Source organism: Triticum aestivum, chromosome 2D (genome assembly GCF_018294505.1).
Source record: "Triticum aestivum cultivar Chinese Spring chromosome 2D, IWGSC CS RefSeq v2.1, whole genome shotgun sequence".
In the NCBI taxonomy this organism is placed as follows: domain Eukaryota; kingdom Viridiplantae; phylum Streptophyta; class Magnoliopsida; order Poales; family Poaceae; genus Triticum; species Triticum aestivum.
This window is the reverse complement of record NC_057799.1, coordinates 318,687,426-318,696,112: the sequence shown is the minus strand read 5'-3', so window position 1 is coordinate 318,696,112 and position 8,687 is coordinate 318,687,426. Positions and strand designations below refer to the sequence as shown.

Below are 8,687 nucleotides of genomic sequence, written 5' to 3'. Positions count from 1 at the left end.
GACAATTCTCTTCTTCTTAATCAATGAAAATGGCAAATCGTTTGCCTCGTTTCAGAAAAAAAATGCTAGAAGCAACACAGAACAATGGCTTTGTATAGCCTTGTATAGTCCTATTTTCTAGCTACCTAGCTCTTGGTTTGATAGTCTGTACAACAACCAAAAAAATACTTTTCATTTTCCTCTTATTTCTTTACCTTTTACCCATCAAATTAGATGTAGCAGCTCCTACTTCAAGAACTGCAGCAGGAGCAGTACACACTCTTATTTTTCTCATCAGACTACTATGTTAGTTGGGAGAACATGAGCGTTCTCAGAGCTCAGCGACTCTCGGCCGTCGGATGGTTTTCTTGATGCGATCTGGACCGTTGTATGTTGCCCTCGGATTGCTTCAGCCGTCGGATCAAGCCCGCGACACTGCTGCAATGAACAGTTTCACCCCTGCTGTAAAGATCTCGTGCCACCGCTGTTATTCCCATGCCCTGCCGAGGGCATTTCCGTCTTTTCACCTGTGTGGTCGTGTGGTGTGGATGGCTGGGTCTCACGTATGGGCGAGGAGAGTGCCCGATTGGTTCAGAACCCTAACCTCCACCCCCACTCGCGCCCCTCTCCTTCGCTCCTGTCCTCCCCCGCCGCGCCGCCATCTTCCCCGCACTCGTCGCCGCCGCTCCCGCGTGCTCCGCCTCCTCCCCTTCCCTCGTTCTCGTGCAGCCGCCGCGGCGCTCCCGCATCTCCTCCCCTTCCTCTCCCAACGCCACGTTCGCGGAGGTGCTGCAGATCCCCGCCGACCAGGCCGCGCTGGCGCTCGGGGCGCTCGCCGCCGTGCTCCCCGGTGACGACGACACCCCCGCAGCGGACGACGCGTCGGAGGCCGACCTCCACGCAAACCCTAGCGCAGCTCAAGGCGAAGCTCGTGGCGTTGGGGCCGGGCACGTGGGTGGCGCGGTGCTCGCGGAGGCGCTACAGATCCCCGCCGAGCAGGTCGCGCTGGCGCTCGGGGTGCTCGCCGCCGTGCTCCCCGGCGACGACGACGACCCCGCAACGGACGGAGCTGGCGCCTCCCCGCCCCCATCTATCCACTCCGTCCAGGTCTCTCTCTCTCTCTCTCTCTCCCAGTTCCCGTTCTTATGAGTTTATCTGATTTATTTGTACCAAAATGAGTAATTTTGTCTGAATATGCTTACGGGGAGTTTATCCCAGTTCCTGCAGAAGCATTCTAGAATCAGCAACTGAAATAGGCAAAGTTAGCAACTAGAATCTGGGGTGGGAAATAGGCAAATACAGGAAGCATAATGGGGAGTTTGTCTTCGCGACAATTATGGAGCGGGTGCTCTGCTTCGAATATATGCATGGCGGAAGCCTTGATAAACACATTGAAGGTAGGACTATCAGTGTGGATTTAAGTATCTTATATGTAGTGGGAGTTCAACTCTTCTGCAGTTGTTTCATCTTGATACTGCTCAAATAATCAATGGAAGTTTCCCTTATCTTCAAATATATATGGTTGACAATTGCCTACATATTTTAGTTTGCCTATCAAGATGAGTGATTCAACAGCTTATTTTATACGTCTTTTGCTACTAATCGCAGATGAAGCTTGCGGGCTTGAGTGGCCCACATGTTACAAGATTATTAAAGGGACTTGTGAGGGAATAAATTACCTTCACAACTCCCAGGAAAGGCATATTTACCATCTGAACTTAAAGCCTGGTAATATTTTGCTGGATAAAAGTATGACCCCCAAGATTGCAGATCTTGGTTTGTCAAGACTTGTTGATTCAATAGAAACAGATGAACCAGATATGCGCCAGGGAACACTGTAAGTTGATGGATGATCATACTCTGAGCCGTTCATTTTTTCAAAGATATTCTGAAAAAAAAATCCTTGTATTTTTAACTAACTATTAACCATATAAATTAAGGTTATCCCTTTATGAGATATTCTGAATAAACAGATGAACCATTTATTTTATCTCCTGCCAAAATAATGAGATGATCTATATTTATGTCCCTTCTATTTTAATTAGATAGTGTTATCAGGGATATATAGTTTTGGAAGTTCAAACTAGATCTATTCATTATTATTAGTAGTTGAGCTGCTGATTGTAACAATATGCTTACGTGAGTTTCAGACTAAGTGCTCTAATATTCATTATTAGTCAAATTACTTACTATTGAAATGTCGTGGTTCTCTATATATGTCATCTCTCATTGGATGTCTGAATTTAGACTCCGGCTGTAGGGTTGTTTGTGTTGTGTGGTATGAATTGCCTTTGTACTTCAAAATGCATGTATCAAGTGTCGATTTTCTAATAAAACGATCTGTATATCTGCATTACAGTTGGAATATTCATATGTATGGTTTCATGCTTCCAAGAATAACAAACACTATGCACCCAGCTCTCTCTTTTGTGGCCACTAACCATTCACTTTCTTTTGTTCCTACAACCTGCATTGGCGTAAGTTTGATTTTATATTGCCTACTTCAAGCACCGATGGACCACCACATGTTTGAATTATTTGTTTTTCAGAGATTATTTCTCTGGATTTCCATTTTTATTGATCAGAAGGCACGGGTGCAGGTATCAACAATTACAGTGTTGAGTGGTCGTAACCACCCACTTTTGTGCCCACATTTTTCAAAAATACTGCAAAGATACATTTGATTTTAATTATGTTAAAAACAACGGTTTGGTCTGGACTAAGTACAAAGTACCAAATTGACATTTCCCCTTGGTTATTTACTTACTGTACTGTGTCAGATGGCAATAAGTAGGTGAATTATATGCTGGGTTGCAAATTGTACTTCTAAGTAAGACCACATGAACTGCTAATCAGATTATCCGTGTAATAAAATCTTCTTTAATCTAAGCTTCAAAGCTACATGAACTACCATATTTTCTGATTTGTTGGCTGCACTAAAAATAGGGACATGCTCTAATAGTTATTTGCAGTAGTACTGTTAGCCAATTGATACTAGGTGTGCATGAATATTTGCCTTGCCAGTATGATTTGATTCGGACGTGGATGGGTCCTGTCTTTTATTCTGCTTGTTTCTTCCCGTGTTCCTCATCTTTCTGGATGTGTCGCAGTTGGGACGGTGGCGTGCCGGAAGGGCTGTCTTGCGAGTTGACCGGAGTGGGAGTACACCAGAGAGGCTTCTGAGATGGCTGAGGTGGTTCTTCGCTCCTCTGATTGTCTTCTCGTTTGTGCTGCACATGTGCTCATCCAGGGATTTGTTGTTTTTTAGGGATCTGTCTAAGGTTTGCTGGTTGATTTGTCCTGGCTGGGGTCTGCTTGTTCTCTTGGCTCCTGGGCTGTGCTGCTCGAAGTTGCTTCACTGGTTTCCTTGCAGGTGATTCTTTCCTCTCGCCTGCCCTCTTCGGTGTTTTTTCTAGGTTGTTTAGATGTGTATTTCAAGTTCATATATACGGCGGCGCTCTCCCCTCCTCTTCTGTAGAAGGCGAGATCCTTGCTCCTTTTTTTATCTCTCCGAATCCCCAGCTTCCGCGAATTTAGTCCATAATGTGGAGATGTTCTTACAGTACCGTTGATCTGGGCATCCAGGCACCCAAGCTTTTCTTCGCGCGATGGCATCAGGCACACGGAGGGAGCTCTTCTTCATCGGTGCGATGAACAATGACCGTGATCTCCGTTCCACACCGTCACCAGCTAGCAAGGTAGACCCCGTTTGCTTGGTCAACTCTAAAACATGCATGTGCTAGACTTGTTCGAGATTTATGCAATTGGGCATGTCGTTGATCAACGACACGCAGAGCATATTTTTTATATGTGATTTGTAGTAGAATGGTCGTATTAACTCTGTCGATGCTTGCTGTGCAGTCCACTGTGTATCAGATTCTTTAGATCCCGTGAATAGCCATTTTTTTACCGGGTTCATGCTTGATCTGTGGTCTCCCGTGTATCATGCCGTTTGGCTTCTGTAGTTTACCTGCTTGCGTTTGCCAATCGTGGTCAACACACAACACGATTGATGTTTGTGAACTGCCTTTAAAGAATGTGCCCTGCCTTACTTAAAAGCATGTTTACATAGTCGTTGTGTTGCTGCAGATCTCTGGTTTGTTTTTCGGGCTTCTGTTGCACGTTTGCTTTGCTTGTCCTGAACCCGTCACCGATAAAGGCTAATGCATTTCCATGTTTCTATTGCTTTAGTAGCATGATATTTCCGCGTATTCCTGTTGTGGTCTGTACTATGTGTAAATGACTTACCACTCTACATATTTTAATAGATGAAGCATTCTGTCACGGTTAGGCCGAAGGCTATGCTTAGCGCCGTTCTTGCTGAAGATGGTTTACCCGAGGTGAAGTACAAGACCTGCGCATCCTACCGTGGCCGTGTGGCGGCTACTCCATCACAGTCGCGTTCATCTGCAGCGGCAGAGCATATGAGGATCAATGGCGACCCAGCTGTGGATGCCAATGGGCCATGCAAAATGCTGCTCCTCGGTGCGCTGCTCCTCGGTGCTTGGAGCATCTTCAGGCCACCATGGATATTGAATTTGACTGCCCTCAAATGCAGAAAATTAAGACCGAGATGAAGTACCTGTCGGGCAGTGTCGACGAGAAAGACAGGAAGATCAGAGATCTGAAGGCTAAGGCGGGTCAACGGGCTTACCAAGGGCTGGGGTCACTGGCAGATTACCTGCTCGGATCTGCATATGATCAAGCTTTGCTTCCGACTGGTTCTTCAGTAGTTCGTTTTTTATCATAGCTGAAAATGCATTGCACCGTGTATGCTTACTCTCCTATGATGCTTTCTACGCTCTTGTGTTAGGTAAGGGGCAGTACTTGCTTCGATCATTTTGATTCTGATTAGATCTTTATTTCCATTTGACTTCCTGCTGTATCTTCATCTCCATTTAACTTATTGATATGGTTTTGTTTCATTCTGTTTTAGCGTACTTACAATTAATAACTTTATAATCAACTCCTGACGTCACTATTTCGTAGTTTGTTTTGTTTAGAACAACTTGACATGCACCCTTTTACCTCACGCACTCAAGATATAATATTTATCTTTATTTATATATACAACAACTTCATGGATGGGTGTTTGGAGGTTTCTGAGGCTGCATTATGAATAGGTGATATTAAGCGAATACCAGTATTTTTAGGTGCATTTTATCGGCCATCTATTTACAGCTTCAGTTACTTCATACGTTAGTCCCATTTGAACACATGGTGATAATATCATGCTTTCTTCTTATCGTCGGAATAGCAGCCTGGGTTACTGCTAACTTAACATTACACGCTTGACCAAAACGTTCGGACCGGCACCCTCACGTCAAGGCGCGTACCCGATCTAGTTGTATTTGACCATGGGTTCTAGCTTGGCATCAGGGACAAACTACAGGGGGACATCAATCGCTCTCGCCTCTCGCTTATCCACTTGTTATGCAACTTGTGATGATTGGGCCCAAAGAGAGGCATTGGCTATATGCCTATATGTACATCAATAATGCTCCAGGTTCCACTCAAAAAAAAAAAAAAAACTCCATGTTAGCCAGCCATGTCGGCCAAGTGACTATTGATGATATCCTACAGGTAATTCCGGTCATTATCAAGGTGGTTAGTGACACTGACACCATATCTGGTCCAGCAGCTAAACACAGCAGGTAGAAGAAGGAAAAAAAAGGTCTCTCTGGATTATTGTACTAGACTTGTTAATTTGCGCCATTATGAGTTAGTATTTTTGTATATCTTCACCTGTCTGTTCATGTACTTATTTACATAAAAAAATCCATCTGGGTGTTTATTATAGAATGATAGATGCATGACACGGATAAACATTTGAGCTATAATACTGTAGATAGTAGTATTTCTCAGTTGTTTCAATTCACGCAGCAGAGTAGTCATCTTCGTTGCTAACACTAGAGAAAAAAAACTAGTTTTCTGTCCAAGTACTTATGGAGAAGCGTTCGCTTGAATTGCAGGTGGAACTGGCCACTCAGATCAACATATATCATAATCAACAGCCGACATGCACACTCAACGCCGAAGACGACAATTTTGGAGAAGCTATGGCAAGCGTTGTTAAAAGTTAGGAAAAGATGCTCAGTATGGGAAGCTATCAGCAATAACAGTTGGATATCCAAAATCAAACGACTGTCAGACCATAGTTGCCAGAAATTTGGGTCGATCGGGTCGAGGAACGGGGTCGCGGGACGGGGATCGCGACGTCTGAAATCGAGGGTCGAAGAGGGCTACTCATCTTCGGGACGGTATTTTGGATCGCGGTATGCGACCCCGCTAAAACTGGGTCGAAAAATTCGGGTCGATCTTGTCGTTCCCTCAGGGAAATATTAGGATATGCGGTGATACATTCCTAAATCCCCCAGAATTTTCTCGTCTAATAAATGTTTCCATTAAATTGTCATCAGGCTCATAAATCAGCTCACGGCTGCTTGGGCGTGATTTTCTCAACTATCTATTTCTCTCAGACTTTCACACAAAGCGTTCTGCACTTCTGCACAAGAACTATCCATCTCCAGTCCCTCTATCGCCTTCTTCGCTTCATTGGCAAAGCTCTAGCGAACTAGTCCGCCATGGATCCATCTCCAATCCTCCACCCGTCCAGCACTCTCCACCCTCCAGCCTCGGATTCTTAAGCGGGTCACTGGTCTCGTCGACGTATGGCGCGAGCGTGACGGGAGAGGATGAATACGGCAACAGCTCCATGGCCGGCCGACGGCAGGCAGGCTGGTAAGGCTCAATTTTCTCACAAATCTTCATACATATTCTTCGCTTCTTCCATACCAATCTGGATCGGCACCCATCGATCAGGGTCGCGACCCATCCAGCGACCCAACTCGACCCTAGGTCGTTCCCGACCCTCGATCTGGTCGATCGACCCCGAGTCAGGGATCGCACCCGTCGATGCCCTGTATATAGCGGGAGCGGTTGCCCGGCGGGGGGGGGGGGGGCATTTCAGCCCGCGCTTTTCCCCACCCACCGCCGCCTATGATTCTGGCCATACCAGTCGTCAGGATCACGCCGGCGGGCCGCCACACGCCCGAGATTGTCCTCCACAACTTCCTCCTGCCTCGGACGGCCGGAAAGTTGCAGATCGGCGGCTGTTTATCGCGGCCGCCGGATTTGGCGTTTTCTGCCACCGGCGGCTGCGCCAAGCCGTGGATTGGTCAGGGAGCACCCCGCACAGCCCCGGCAAAGCCCCAACGCCCCATGCTGGTACTGGTTCGTCCTCTAGCCGCCGTCGTCGGTTTGCCGGCAAGGACTCGGCCGGCCGTCGCCCGGGCTCAGCGCTTGCGCAGCGGCTCGCCGGCTCGCCATGCCGCTCATACAATGCGACGACTGCACACAGACAGTGCTGCAGCTAACATCTAGCACGCCGCAACACCCCAGATGGGTATTCTTCAAATGCGAAAACGACGGGGTATGTTCTTGTTTTCATTCGGCTTTGTCAACCTATTCGGTTCAATTTTGGTAGCTTATTGAGATGGTCATGTGTGTAGGAAGGTGGACGCTCATTTTGGTATTGGGAAGAAGAATACATCGATTTATTGATAGGAAGAAACTTAATAGATGTTTGTGCACTCGTTGGTAGAACTGAGGCTAATGATGCGGCTGCATGTGCAATTAGAGAAGAAACTATAGGGGAAGCAACGTCTACTTCTTTAGAATCAAAAAAGAAGAATGAATAATGCAAGATTAAGAATCTGTAGATCAACAATGAAGGCATGAAGAAGATGTTGGTCCAACTAGTGGGAGCAGTTATGAAAGTTGGATATCTTCTAAAATGCCTAATTGTGGTTCTTGTTTTCTTTGGTCTTACTATTCTAGCAAAGATTTGGTGAATTATTATGTATCCAATGCCCTTGAAGAAAATAAAGAAGCAAAGAAATGTGTTTTCATGCCCGAAATTGAAATGCAAATTACTGATTTACAGGCCGACGCGGGCAGCAGCCGAGCAGACCTCGCAAAGCCATTTTTCCTTGAACTATAAATGCATTTTGCGGGTTGGCATTATACGGGGTCTACTAGAGATGCTCTACAACCCAATCTGCATCCCCAATGCCGCTGCCACGGCCACCCTGAAACTTATCTGCACATGTCTCGCAGCCACTTCAACTTACCTCTATCATTAGCACCTAGCGATGCAGAGGGTGCAGCTGCAGTCTTGGTGGGAGAATGGTTGTGCTTCAGCTCAGTCGTGGAAACTCATTTCTCTAACGAGTCAAATCCGTTGTGAAATAAGGAAAGAGAAACGGAATGCCATCACAGTCCCGTCCGGTGGACAATTAATCTGGAATGAAAGGAATGGTTGAATCTTCGGCGACGAAGCAAAGATCACATATGCCTCCTTCCAACATATCAAAGACGACGTTGTTGTTTGGAAGTTGGCTGGCCTTGAAGGGCGCGGCCATGTTCTAATTTGCCTCCCATGGCGATGAGCCTGACAAACTTGCTAAGGAATGCCCTTCTACGACAGGAAAGAAGATTTCTGCTGAAATGGTGCCACATGATACATTGGTCATCTCAGCCTTTTAGAGTTTTGCTAGAATATTGTGGTTTTGTTTAAACCACAATTTTATATTTTTTGGTTATGCTTGGCATAAATAAATACACCGGTTTCATAAACCGTAATATCACTAATACCATGTATTCAGTGTCGGTGTCAAAACCGGCGGATATCGGGTAGGGGGTCCCAA

At 46.0% G+C, this 8,687-nt stretch overlaps 1 long non-coding RNA gene across 7 annotated transcripts; it reads left to right on the top strand.

The window, feature by feature from the left end:
- Positions 1–531: 531 nt before the first annotated feature.
- Positions 532–7,896, top strand: LOC123052924 (uncharacterized). Of its 7 annotated transcripts, XR_006425171.1 has the most exons (9): positions 532–1,086; positions 1,198–1,376; positions 1,588–3,172; positions 3,248–3,352; positions 3,565–3,677; positions 4,248–5,485; positions 5,563–5,633; positions 5,952–7,411; positions 7,491–7,889. It is a non-coding gene; the product is annotated as an uncharacterized lncRNA (long non-coding RNA). The 7 variants fall into 7 exon arrangements; XR_006425170.1 differs by having other exon boundaries at positions 1,588–2,579; positions 3,090–3,172; positions 4,248–7,411; positions 7,491–7,894; XR_006425172.1 differs by having other exon boundaries at positions 5,563–7,411; positions 7,491–7,892.
- The last annotated feature ends 791 nt before the right edge of the window (positions 7,897–8,687 follow it).